This window comes from Phodopus roborovskii, unplaced genomic scaffold (genome assembly GCF_943737965.1).
Source record: "Phodopus roborovskii unplaced genomic scaffold, PHOROB, whole genome shotgun sequence".
Lineage (NCBI taxonomy): Eukaryota > Metazoa > Chordata > Mammalia > Rodentia > Cricetidae > Phodopus > Phodopus roborovskii.
The window spans coordinates 3,951,043-3,963,334 of NW_026126541.1; the positions used below are offsets into that span (position 1 = coordinate 3,951,043).

At 47.5% G+C, this 12,292-nt stretch overlaps 1 protein-coding gene across 1 annotated transcript in view; it reads left to right on the top strand.

Moving 5' to 3' along the window:
• The window catches only part of Ablim1 (actin binding LIM protein 1), a 160,963-nt gene that overhangs the window by 51,711 nt on the left and 96,960 nt on the right, over nt 1–12,292 (top strand). The gene's annotated exons all lie outside the window — the stretch shown is intronic.

Consider the following 12,292-nt stretch of genomic DNA (forward strand, 5'->3'; position numbering starts at 1 on the left):
TAAGTCCATGCTGTCTGCCCTCCTCCTCCTCCTCCTCCTCCTCGGGCATGAGTGTGATATCGATGTCCCACTGATGGCTGAACACTCCACAGGCATGTATCTATGCCTTTGGGCCAGTTTGCGAGTTCCCGTTTAACCGATGTCCACTGCAAATTTAAAAGGCAATACGGTACAGTGTCCATTTAGCGGGATAGTAGCAGTAAATTCTCCCACGGAGTCTATGAGCTCCCAGCCACGATTCCTCAGCCAGGTTTAAAGCACCAGGCTGTTGGCAGAAGTTTCTGTCCCACAGCAGCTCCCAAATAAACACACCAAGGCGTAATATTAACTACAAATGCACAGCCATAGCTCAGGCTTGTTACTACCTAACTCTTACATTTATGTTAACCCACATATCTTATTATGCTTTGCCACGTGGCTGGGCTCCTTTTCTTAGTATGACATCCCCATCCTGCTTCCCTCAACTCCAGACTCCACCCTTCTCCCTCCCAACATCCTCAGTTTGCCCCACCCCAACTAACTAACCTTAACCTGCTCAGCTATTGGCCAGTGAGCTTCTCTATTAAACCAATCACACCAGGCATGCATTTTCTCCTGTGAAGTGGGCCCTGAAGCCAGCCACAAAGTACAGTTGTGTGTTCCCATGGCGACATTCACTGTGTACCCATGGGCATCACCCCATGACTTTCCTGCCGCTGTTGTACCCATGGTCACGTCATGCTATTGCTGGTGGCCGTCGCTCACAGGGCTCACAGCTGGGTAAGATGTTGGATGACTTTTCTCCCTTAGCCATGCTCAGCAACTTGAAGTCCTATGAAAGCCACACCTAATAGCTTCTAGTTTTTATTCTACTTCACATACGAGTATGAAAATGAAACCCATTATTTTGCACAATTAACAGATGCTAATATAAAATTTTTAGTTACATCTACGTCTTCCCTTTTCTGTATGACATTCATGTTACGTCCATAAAAATTTTAATTAAGTGTACAAATGTAGGCAGCTTTAAAAAAAAAAGCATTGTGTCTTACTACTAACTTTAACCATAAAATTGCTTATGTACAACATTGTCAAATGTTATTTTCTCCCTGCTTCCCCTGAATGAAATCACATTGCACTGCAGCTGCTCCATCCAAAGTATTTTTATTTTTTACAAGTTCCCGTCTGCTCAGACAAGTACCAAAAGTTATTGAAGTTATTGATAGGTCGTGAGGGCATCTATGAAGGAGAGTTCTTATATCTCGTTATTCATGTGCAAAATCCCCAGACTAAGCAGGCCACAGATTCTTGAGGACCGGGAATCTTCAGCAACTTTCTGAATGTTGTTGGCACGTAATTAGAAAACATTTGGTTGCTATTTGTAGTTCTCCAAGAATTGCCTCAACTTCAAAACTATTCTGCTGTGACAGCCATTCCTATCTTTAAAAAAAAAAAAAAAAAAAAAAAACTTTTTTTTTTTTTTTTTTTGTTTTTTTTTTGTTTTATACTTGGCAAGAGGCTTCCCAAGAAGCAGGGCCTGACTTTCTTTTAGTGGGAAACTTCCTGTTGTTAATTGTGATAACTTCTGTGACCGACATCAGTGAGCCATGGCCTCTCTGGCCTTCAGGCTGGAGCCCCTGAGCCTCAGCTGGGCGGCTGCTTTTTCCTGATTGCTAAGAAGGAAACAAAGACCATGGGAGACAGCAGAGGCACGGAGCAGGGAGAAGGGAGCCTCTGAGGCAGTAAAGCTACCCAAACATTCTGTCTCCCTGCTTACTGTCCGGTCTGTGCCATTCTGACCTCTGTGCTTCTCTGTGTCTGTGTACGTGTGCACATGTGTGTGCGTGTACATGTGTGTGCATGTGTGTGCATGTGCAGGCTAGAGGGCAACCTCAGCTGTCAGTCATTCCTTAGGTGTTGTCTAGCTTGTTTTTTTGAGACAGAATATCTCACTGGGATTGGAAGAGCAAACCGGCACACCTACCCTTTTTATTTTTGCACGGATTCTGGGGGAACTGAACCTTTACCAACTGAGCAGCCTCCCCTTCAGAGCTCGTTTCCATCTTAAATTATCACCCTTAGCTCTGACTTGTTTTCTAAGCATTGACATAGCGCTTCTGGTATGCCAGGAATGCTACTTCATTGGCCCAAATTAGCTCTAAGCTCTCTACATGTTCTCAAATGGAGGTGATAATAAAAGGCACCTACAGGGCTGTGGGGACACTATAATGCCTTTTGAAAGGTGATGGACAGAGGTTATGTCCTGCCCTCTCGCCTCACGCCCCTCCAGCCTCGTAAGTTTACTAGCAGCTAAGGGACTGGATTGCCGTGATTAAAGAATCAGAGAGGGGCCAGATGAGCATTTCCTGCTGTTCCTGTCTATTTCAGGTACCCAGGCAGGAGTGGACTGCTGTCTACACTCAGCCTTCCCACCTCAAAAGATGTCTGAGTGGAGTCTGCTTTTGCGAGGGTTTGGTGGATCAGCTAGAGAAGCTCCCACACAAAGGCATCCCTGCCTGTCTTTCTGTTTCCCCTCCTCTACAAAGATCTCTCTCTCTCTCCCTCTCTCTCCCTCCCTCCCTCCCTCTCTCTCTTTCTCTCTCTGGTAGCAGGTAGCAGGTGCGCTCTGATTGGGCAGAACTGAAACCCCTTCCATAGAGTTGTATGCTTGCTTTCCAGGGGAGGGAGACATCTCCCTTATTTGACTTTTCTCCTTGGTGCAATGGCTTTTCATAGTTGAAAGATACTTTTCAGTTGTCTTTGTGTTCCCTCTGCAAACACGCGCAGGTCGGAAGGGAATTGTCTGCTGCAACCCCTGACAACAGATGTAAGGGTGAACTCTAATCTGGGTGAGACCCTGGCCCTGCCACTCCCTAGCAGCCTCTACCCATCCACCCTCGGTTACCCCTCCCCCGGATGGATGGATGGATGGACAGTGGGGTTCATGCAGGATCACATGAGCAGCTGCTTCAGAATCTGGCCAGTTATAACTCAGAACCCTAATGACAAGTTACGGTGCAGGCAATCACTTCTGAATTTTCGTGGCATGTCTCTGCTTTTGTGAATTTGCCCCCCCCCTTTTTTTTTTTTTTTTGGTCTTTTATGATAAATGCCTTATCCATTCATGTGACATTCTCTAACCAACAAGAAAGGTGGCCTAGTGACATGGCTGAACACAGAATGCTGCATGGGTATGAGGGCCTGAGGGCCTGAGTTCAAATCCCCAGAATGGTCACACACATCACACACATGTGCCTGCACTGCCCTTGCCAGGAGGAGCCCAGACAGGATGGCCGGGTCTTGCTGGCTGGCAGCTTGGGCTCAGGGTCTGTGAGAGACCCTGTCCTTAGGGAATAAAGCCAAGGCCGTAGAGCAAGGCATGGCATAGATGTTCTCCTCCAGCCTCCACTTGCGTGTCTGGGCATCTGAGCTCACACACATACACCACACATGCTCACATGCTCTCACGAATGCACACACACATACAGACATATACATGTACACGCTTGAACACTCGTATATACATGTACACGTGCATACACTTGCACACACATGAATGCACACATGTACACACACTTGCACATGTGTACATGCATACCACTGCACACAAGCACATACACACGCATACACATGCACACATGTCCAGTGTGGCAGTGAAGAGTTGACCGCCTCCTTTCCTGGTGCCTCGTGTGTGCTGTTGGATGTCTCAGGCTCCAGTTCCTTCATCTGCAATCCTGAAGGCAGCCCCTCCCTAGGGTCCTCTGGAAGACTCCTGAGATGCTGCATGGGGGGAGAAATTGAATCAGCAAGGAGAGGGGTGCTCGCTGAGGCAGAGTGAAGGCTCTGCTGTCCAGGGATCTGCAAAGGGACCAGGGATGGGGCCAGGTCTAGGGAGGCACTGAGGAGGCCAGCCCCCGACACTCCTGAGGGTTATTTTCACACACGGCAATGCCAGATGAAAACACTGTTCTAGAAAGATCGAGGCAGTGGTGGTGGTGTTGAAATTCAGAGAAAATTATACTGAGTCAGAAATCAGGGCTGGGGAAACAGGGTGATTGTGTTTATAAGAGATGCCTATAACAAAGGGTGATTAGAATGAATTAATTAATTAATTAATTAATGGGCATGGTAGATAAAGATGCAGGAAGCCATTCATTTAGTCATTCAACCATTTCACTGAGTCTCCAGGTACCACTAGAAGTCTTTCCTACATTCTTACATCACTAGGATTCATTTACCCAAGCTCAGTACACTGTGGATTGTGATGTGCGCCTGCTTCTCCCAAGGTAACAGCGGCCTCACTGAGAGAGAGCCCTTGTTCTTCTTCAAGGCAAGGCCTACAGCAGAAAACTCCTCAGCAAATATCGGGACTGAGCCAAAGCCTTCCAGCCTCAGCTTTTTACTTTTTAAATGTATGTGAATGGATTATGGTATGTGTGGTGTGTGCACATGTGTGTGTGTAGTGTATGCATGTGTATGTGTCTATGTATGTGGTGCATGCATGTATGTGTACTGTATGCATGTGTGTGCATGTTTGTTGTGTATGCATGAATATGTATGTGTATGGTTTGTACATGTGTATGTGGTATATGCATATATGTATGTGTGGGGTATGTATGTGTAGTGTATGCAATGTGTGCATGTGTGTGTATGTTGGGGTTTTATGTTCACATGTGTGAGGACATTGTGTTTGTGTATGTTCACATGTCTGGTCATGCATGCTCACATGTGTGAAGACGTGTGTTCACATATGTGAAAATATGTGTGTGCATGTTCATGTGTGTGAGGATGTGTACTGTGGAGGTATATGTTCATATGTGTGAAAATGTGTGTATGTGGACATATTTCATGTGTTGGGGTTTCATGTTCATGTATGTGAGGGTGTGTGTGTGTGTATATGGACATATAGGGCCATAGATCAGCCTTCCACATTGTCCCTGGAGAACTATCTACTTGTTTTGTTTTTTTGTGTGTTTATTTTTTAGGCAGGGTCTCCATTCAGTGCTCAGGAACGACACTAGTTTTCTGAGCGGTGAGTGTGGGTGTGGCAGCCGCCTTTCTTTGCCTCCTCAGTGCTGTGATTGCAAGTGCACACCAACACACTCAGCTTCTGCACGGGTGCCAAGACGTGAACTGAGGTCCTCTTACACACACACACACACACACACACACACACACACACACACGCCTGCTCCTTAATGCAGTCTTAAATTAATGAAGAGGAAAGACGCCTGGTCCCGTGGATACTAAGAGCCACGCCTAATGCTAGCTAAAGGAGAGAGTCACCTTGGGAACTCACATACTGCTGTGGCATTCTGTGAACACTGGCTTAAGGGATTTGAGTTGGACATCTGACAGGCACAATTCGTCCCTATTTATGAAAACCCTGACCAAAGTAACCCAAAGTCTGCAAGCATCTGTCATCGAGAAGAAGGATGGGCTGGCATGCCCATGCCAATTCCATCTTTCAGGACTTAGCTGCCACAGCTGCCCTCAGCTGCCCTGAAAAGGGCTGACGCTGTGATACTGTCATGGGCCACCAAAGTGTCTTTGCTGCGCTGTATTGTTTTCCAAAGACAACAAGAAACGCCACTTAAAATAGCCGGTCAGAGGCTGCTCCGGCTTGTGATGGTTCCACCGTGGCTATCAGGACGGCTGAGTGCAGCAAGGTCTAGTTCAAGGTTGCGCACTCAGGGGACACATAAGCCTTTCACAGTCAGACTGCGTCCGTTTTAGCTTCTGTGAATAAGTCATTAATAGCACCTAGACCCCCTTTCCCACAGAGTGAGAGCACACAGACCTTCGTGGAGTGTATGACTCTTCCACCCAGGTATTGTCTTCTGATCTCACGTGCTTTTCTGCCTGATGGCAGCATAGTGCCTACAAGTTGAGAACTGCCCAAAAATAATCTCCTGGGCTAGAGAGATGGCTCAGCAGTTAAGCCAGCTTCCTACTCCTGCAGAAGACCTGAGTTCAGTTCCAGCATCCGCATCAGGCAACTCACGACCATTTGCAACTCCAGCTCCAGAGGATGTGACGCCGGCCGGCTGCTCTGTGTAGGCACCTGCATGTGCATGGCACACATAAACTTACACACACACACACACACACACACACACACACACACACGTATAGTCTTGAAAAGAATCCCTGAATGGTGTTTAGCTTAACAAATGTGTAGCCTTGCATTCTGGGTTGTGCTCTGTCCTATTTACCCAGTTGTGTTTGTTTGTTTCTGAGGCTGGTCCTGCCGTGTGGCTCAGGAGGGCCTGGACCTCTAGAGCTCTAGGTAGTTCTTCCTACTTCTACCTCTCGAGCTGTGGTGTCACAGGCGACACACCATGCCTGGCCCCCTCCTTGCTTATGTTGATCCCGTACCCATGGCATTTGCTAAGACATACTAACAGGGAAACTATGGACTCACTGGTTTAAATAAGACACATGGACTTGGACCAGCCATTATTCATCAGCTCCCAGGTGTCTAATTTGGGACCTGGCAGCATCCCCATTGCTTGGATGAAGGTGAAGGTCAGCATCCAGCAACACCCACTTGATTGACAGACGTGACAAATGATGGTGGAGACTTGGGAGTCAAGAAAAGATTTTTCAAATACCTTAAGGGTGTTGAAACTCTGGGCCAGCTATGATGAAAAAGAACATTAGGAAATCTAGATTATTTTAATCGATGTGTCTCAAAAGTAAGGACCTGAGTCAGTTTTCTTCCTATTATTGTGATGAATACCATGGCTCAGAGCAACTCAGAGATTAGAGTCCTCTGTCAAGAGAAGCTGGGACAGGAATTGAAGGCAGGACCTGAAGCAGAGACCATGCTGGGTCAGGGCTTGCTGGCTTGCTCCCCATGGCTTGCCCAGCCCACAGGCAAACCAATCCAGCAGCACCGCCCACGGCAGGCCGGGCCCTCCCACATCAACCACTGATCAGGAAAATGTCCCCACAGATTTGCCCACAAGCCCCTCTGATGGAGAGTTTCTCAGTTGAGGCTCCCTCTTCCCAGATGACTCCAGCTGTGTCAAGCTGACGGAACAAAAACCATAAAAAACAAACAAAAACCTACCAGCACAGGACACTTGAAGGGCCGTCTAGAAACGAAGACATGCTTAGTCGTTACACACATGACATTGGGATGCTGAGGAGCCACAGCACCATAGCAGATGGGAGCTGGGCATCCTACGCGCAGCAGGCGGTGACTGTGTGTCCCTAGCTGCTGTTCTCATGAGGGAATCCACATGGCAAAGTGTAAGACACCTTGTGGGCAGCCTAGTGTTCTGCCAGCCCCTGACCCTTGCATATAATCCTCTCTCTCTCTCTCTCTCTCTCTCTCTCTCTCTCTCTCTCTCTCTCTCTCAGGATAAATAACTTTCTCCTTTCTCTCAAACTCTTCCATCCCCATTTTATTTCAGAAGATTGGGAGGTCCATGCTCTGTTAGAACAATTGAATTTATTATAAACTTAGAACCTTGCATTAGTCAAACCTTGGGACTTAAATTTGCACTTTTCCCCTTGAAACTCCTGACCCAGACCCTGGTCAGAAACAATGTACCTCTATGGAGTATCACTAGAATATCTTATAGGGTTTTTTTACATATTTATTTCTTTATTAATAGTAACCTAAATCTAGCCATAAATATATTTGATATTTTTATGAGAAATAATATTTACTTTTATTCTTAAAAAAAAAAAAACCTCCCTGGGGATGTTTATGTTTTCTGAGACATAGCTGGGGAGAAGTTGCAATGCTATATATAATAAGTCATACAGATAGACTTAAAGACAAAAATCACATGATCATCTCAATAGATGCAAAAAGGATTTTGACAAAATCCAACATCCTTCTTGATGAACGTCCTAGCTAGAGTGGGGTTGGAGGAATTATACTTCAAACCTATAGTCGGCATCATAATAAACGGAGAAAAAATTTGGAGTTGTCTCATTAAAATTAGGAAGATGATGGAGCTGTCCGTTGTTTTTGCCCCTGTTCACTAGATGCTGGAAGTCTTAGCTAGACCAATAAGGCAAGAGAGATTCAAATAGGAAAAGAAGCCACTATCATCTTCAACGATGAGGTGACGCTGTGTATGGGGACACCAAGGCCTCCACCAGGAAACTGCCAGAATGATTGCCACATTCTGCAAAGTGGCAGAATGCAAAGTTAACGAGTGAAAATGCGTAACCTTCCTATACAGCAGAGAGGAACACTCCGAGACCTCAGGAGGCTCCAGTGGACAGTCCCAGTCCGTAGCCACACACACGGCCCTCCTTAAACTTAGATGGGTTAAATATCAATGTCTGACACCATGGGTCTGCAAAGGGGGCGGCTAGATTCCCGGGTCTCACTTTTAGCTTTCTGATTCAGAGGGGAGTGGGCAACAGGATCACATTCTACTGTCATTAAACTGTCACACAAGGATGTCCTTAGCACCATGTTCAGCACTGACGCATTTTCAAAACAAAATTCTGAAACTCTAGGAAGGGGTTGCAGTCCGTGTGCCAGGAAGCTCCCATCTGAGATACCTGTGGGTGGAGGAGGCCTCTACCTTCCTGGGAGACTCTAGGTGTGCAGAAAGCAGCAGGTCTGAGATGGTGGCTGGGGGAGGGAGGTGCTTGGTAATTGATTTCCTGCAGTTCTCGGCCGCCTTTTCCAGAGAAGCATCTCAACAGGCTTGCACATCCTTCCTGGGAGCCATGCGTCTCTTCCATCAACTCAAAGCCTCCCAAAGCCCAGGGTTTGTGAGCCTTTGCCGAAAAGAAGGGAGGCAGCCAGCCGGGCAGGGCCACCACATTGAGGGCTTTTTTGAACTAAATGATGTAGACACGGAGCCAGGTGTGGACCTGGGGTCAGCTTGACTGGCTGTGAACAGCCAGATCCCCACTCTGCTCTGGCTCTTGGTGTCCAGAGAGAGGGTCCTGAGACACAAGTGTCCAAGGAGGGGCTTTCGGGTTCTGCTTCTCTTTCCCTATCAGGGTCATTGTTTTTCCTTTGGTGAGTTGTCAGCGGACCTCACTTCCTTGATGCTGGTCCTTATTCAACCTGCTTCTGGCATTGACAATCACCCCAGCACCTAGCATCAGCACCCATCACCAACTTTCCGTATTTATCAGCAGCTGCTTCAGTGACGTGGAAATAGTTCCCTCAACCACTGGACAAACATGAAGCTTGTGAGTAGGACATGGCGTTCTTCGTGGAAGAGCCACATCGGGTTGAGCAGGAAGGAGCAGACGGGCCAGTGCCAGGCTTTTGCTGCCCCCTGTCAGTTTCCATAGCCTGAGGCCTGGCTCCGTCAAGTCCACGGCTTTGCCCAGAGAACAGTGGGTTGTTGCTATGGAATATACCAGAACCCTCAGCCTATCCGAGACTGAAGGGAGCTTGGCCCTTGCCTCTCTTTCCTGCTCATTCATGGTCACTGGCTGGATTCAGGCACCTGGATGACCTGTTCCATCTGGGGGAGAGACACAGGGCAGGGCATGGTGGTCTCAATGGTTTAGACCGGAGGCTCCCAGACTGCAAGGCATTATGGGCCAAACAATTGTGAAGGCTGACTGGCAGCACATGTGCATAGTCCTGACTGCGTCTCAGCCCTCACCGCAGCTCTGTCGTTCCCATGTTGTATCTTAACCTCTTTCATGGCTCTGTGACAGGTGGGCCTTAGGGTGGCAGGAAAGAGGAAGGAAGGAAGGAAGGAGGGAGGGAGGGAGGGGGGAGGGAGGGAGGCAGGCATGGCTCACCTGTACCGGGCCTGTGCTGCGCAGAGGACCCTGAGGTGCAGCGCAGGAAGTATCTATATCAGAAGCTCACATCCTGGAACCGGGGTTCCAGGATGGCCAGGAGCCTGAGTCTCCCCAGCTCTCCAGCCTTCCTCAGTTACCAATCTTCTTAGTCCTCCTGCTTTCTGCCATAAACCATGGGCAACTCTGATGGCCTCGCCAAGTCCATCCATCTCATTTGTAGAAATAAAAAGCCATCTTTGTTTAAAAAAAAAAAAAAAAAAAAAAAAAAAAAAAAAATCCTTCTTCAAATGGTTGCTGCCACCTAGTGGGAATTATCAGAAATAGAGGGGAATTTCAGTTCCCAAGTTCCTGTGTCTTTGTGGGACAGAAGGAAAGGTTCAGGGAGTTCCAGGTCTCCAGGGATTGAGGGGAGGATAAATGGGTGGGGTTCTGGCGCTCGTGGAGTGTTGAAGCAATTTTGCTGTTCAGGGTGATACTATAATCCGAGATGCCATTTTAAACCTGTCCAGACAGAGATCAGCTGTGGATGCTGGGGACAGATGCCTTTGTCAGCAAGAACAGGTACCAGGCTGGTGGCTGACGATGCTGGGAGTGCCCTAGGCTAAGCAGACACACCAGGGTGGCCTCACACTCCCGCAGTTTCCCGTGAACTTAACGCATCTCTAAAAACAGTATATTCCCTTTTAAGATGGGGGGGCTATAGAGTGTGGGGGTATGTAGTGTGCCAGTGCGTGTGTGTGTGCATGTGTGTGCGCGTGTATGTGTGTGTAGCGTCTGTGTGTGAGTGTGTATGCATGTGTGTTTATAGTGTGTGTATGCATGTGTGTGTATATGTATATGTGTGTATAGCATCTGTGTGTATGTGTTTGCGTGTGTGTATGTGTGTGTATAGTGTGTGTATATATAGCGTGTGTGTGTTGTAGAGTGTGTGTGTATAGCGTGTGTGTATGTGTGTGTATAGCGTGTGTGTCTGCGTGTATGTGTGTGTATAGTGTGTGTATGTGTATGTATGTATATAGCATCTGTGTGTGTGTTTGTGTATAGCATGTGTGTGTGTGTGTGTGTGTGTGTGTAGACATAAACACCAGAAGTCAATGCCATGTGTCTTCTTGTAGAGCTCTCAAATCCACTTTCTGAGACCACATCTCTCACTGAGCCAGGAGCTCACGGTTGGTGGCAGGCAAATTCCTGGAATCTGTGTCTTTCCCTGTCCCTCTAGCCAGAGTTATGGATGGACACCGCCCACACTGGGCTTTGCCTGGGTGCTGAGGTTTGGACCTCATGCTAGCATGGCAGGCATCTCGCTGACTGAGCCACCCCCCCCAACTCCTGCTGCTTTTAAAACTGTTCATTTGTCTTAATCTCCACACTGTGCTCCTACCAATTATTGCACATTTGGTAAAATACTTCTTATTTTAGGACCACCTTGTACACGGTTTAGAATGGCCTGTACTTTAACAAGTCCTTATCCACAGCCAGAGAGATGGCTCAGGGTGTAAAAGCTCTTAATGCTCCTACAAAGGACCCAGGTGTGATTCCCAGAGCCCGTACCAGGCAGCTTCCTACCTCCTGTAGCTCCGGGCTCAGGGGACCCGATGCTCTTTGTCCTCCACATGTACCCACACATGTGTGGTACACGAAACCTCAGCTAGGTGCACAAATATACAGAAGTAAATAAATCTTTAAAGAAGGAAACTTGAATCCGAATATTTAGAACTTACATTTTAACTTCATGGATTTGATTTTTCACATTCAGGTGGTTAAGAAAATCAAACAACACAGATCGTGAGAGCAGACAAGTGGAGCCTTCCTCCACAGGGGCCAGGCAGTTTCTTAAGAATTCATGGTTTTCTCCAGAAGCGGTCTATTCTGGGAGAGGGACACATACTGCACGCACCAGGGTTCTTTTTTAAGTACATTTAGTTAGAGAACACATGCGTGGCAGGGCAGGGGGCTTTTGCAAATGTATTTGTATCGTAAAATTTTAGACATGAATTGTTGAGTCCAAACCGTCTGGTCAAGAGGCCCAGAAACACCTGTGGTCAAAGAAGCAGGAGAAATTAAGTTGCTGAAGCGGGGGGGGGGGGGGGGACCCCCCAGGGAACTGGAGCCATGTCTGGGTGGACTCAGGGAGTGTGCTCAGGGTTGAGGCTTGTGCTGGCTGGGTCACTCTGGGGAGACAGGTTGGTGATCCTGGTCAGCGGGGAGAGAGGAAGCTAGTCTACAAGTGCCCTTTCCAAAAAAAAAAAAAAAAAAAAAAAAGGCAATCACAGGTGTGGCCACAAGAGGGAGCTGTCTGGCCATCTGTTCTGTCTTATTTTGAAGGAGGCCACTGAGTGGCTTTGCCTGGACAGTGTTTTTCCCCATTAGTCTTGTTTGTTAGGACACAGTGTCCAACCAACTGTGACATTTGCTGTTATTTTCTCAGACTCTTGGATTGTGAGCGTTTGTAGATGTTGATGTTGTATCCCAAATAACTCTTCCGTTAACACATATGTATTCCACTTCCCTGACACCATGGAGCGTGAAATAATCTACATGGCCGCAGCAACTCTAGTAACAGCAA